This window comes from Pundamilia nyererei, unplaced genomic scaffold (assembly GCF_000239375.1).
Source record: "Pundamilia nyererei isolate P.nyererei 1_Seehausen unplaced genomic scaffold, PunNye1.0 scaffold00847, whole genome shotgun sequence".
NCBI classification, from domain to species: Eukaryota; Metazoa; Chordata; class Actinopteri; order Cichliformes; family Cichlidae; genus Pundamilia; species Pundamilia nyererei.
The window spans coordinates 42766-44512 of NW_005188248.1; positions in this window are offsets into that span (position 1 = coordinate 42766).

The window sequence follows — 1747 nt, forward strand, 5'->3', positions numbered from 1 at the left end:
TTTATTTATGAGTGACTTATGTATGTATGTATGTATATATATGTATATATTGTACTATTCTTAGTTAGTGTATTGTCTGTCTTGTCTTAATGTTGGTTTAAAATGGAGCACTGTAACAAAAAATAATTTCCCCCAGGGATCAATAAAGTATTCTGATTCTGATTCTGATATTTATATGTAGAAAGAGGTCTTGCTGTCAAAGTCAGTAAAAAGTAAATGATACACACCTGCAAATAAAAAAATTGTAAAAACCTTGTATCTCTTTTTTGGTGCTGATGAAAAGCATTGACTGGTTTTTCCAGAATGATGCAGATTAGTGATATCGGTGCAAAAGAACCACAATAAATATAGGAAGAGTAAGAATAAAATATATAGACACTTTGAGACTGAGGAGCAAATATACACTTTAAGGGCAAAAGGGTTAATAACAACCTAAAATTTGCAACTGAGATTTAAAGTGACTGGCATATTTATCATAGTGCCACATATGCCTGGCATCATATTCATATCAATGAAGTAACCTCAGTGTTCCAAAGGCTGTGGGCATTTATACACAATTGAATCTGAACAGATTCAACAAACTGGGTCTTCATCCTAATCCACTTGAACAGCAGAATGTATCCAAAGTGAATAAAATTACAGGTTGAGACTGGACCAGAGCCAGATCCAGCAGGTCCAGATATTTATAATTTGACATAATAATAAATCATTTTAAATGAACTGTATTGATACTGGGGGTGTGAATGAATACTAGAATTTAGAAACTAGAGTTTGTATCTCTTTATAGATTCGAGTGCAGTCTACTCACTGTCATGTCTTTCTACATGGATGGACATATCCCTGATCCACCTCAACACAAAAGCAATCTATCTCAATCTGATATTTTCCAAATGAACATTAACCGGACGCTCATAAACCTTTAATTCCAGTAGAAAGTACACTTTCAAAAAGTTTGATAATTGTGGGGCCCTGAAAGCCAAAATGCATCCTCCTTGCTTGCTCTACAGCTTCTGAAGACAATTTATTTTGCACCTTTAATGTTGATGCACAGTAGGTAAGTGTAGGAATACAAATCAGTCCTGGAGTTTGATTACTGTTACTGAAGCAGTTTTTTTTTTCTATCTGATCAGGTTGGTACAGTTGTTGGGATAATTATCCCGCACTGTAACAATTAAAAGTTACACTTTAGCTATTAGCACTGGCTCATGGTAAAAGGAGGCATTAAACAGGGGCTGCTGCAGTCAGGGCTTCTTAATAGTTGTTGCTGGTTCTACTGTTGACGGTGAGACGCTAACGTGTTGCTTAATTTGGCACATTGTGCTGGATCTATTTCAAGTTTATTTTTCTTTCTAACCTCTTTAGCTCTGCCTCTTCCTTTTTGTTTGTCCTTCTTTATGAGCCACTTCCAAACCACTCTAAACTCTAGCGCACACAGGGATATTTGATTGGGCAATCCAGTGTCAGCGATGAAAAAGAACAAATGGGCTGCCGTCAGTAAAAAGGATCAGTCGTTGTCTCCAGGATGTTTAATAGGTTTGGCGTGGCAAGGTTTGGGGCGTTGTGTTCAAGTTAAGGACACGGATGCAGATTTCCAGTTAGGATTGATTTATTCTGCTGTGGCATTCACACACAGCAGGTTGAGAGTAAAATGATCAAGGGGAACAGATACATGTGTTGGGAGTAGTAGTAGACTAACATTCAGTGCATGCCATTCCACACACCTGTGGTGCGTTCAAGGGTGCGTCAG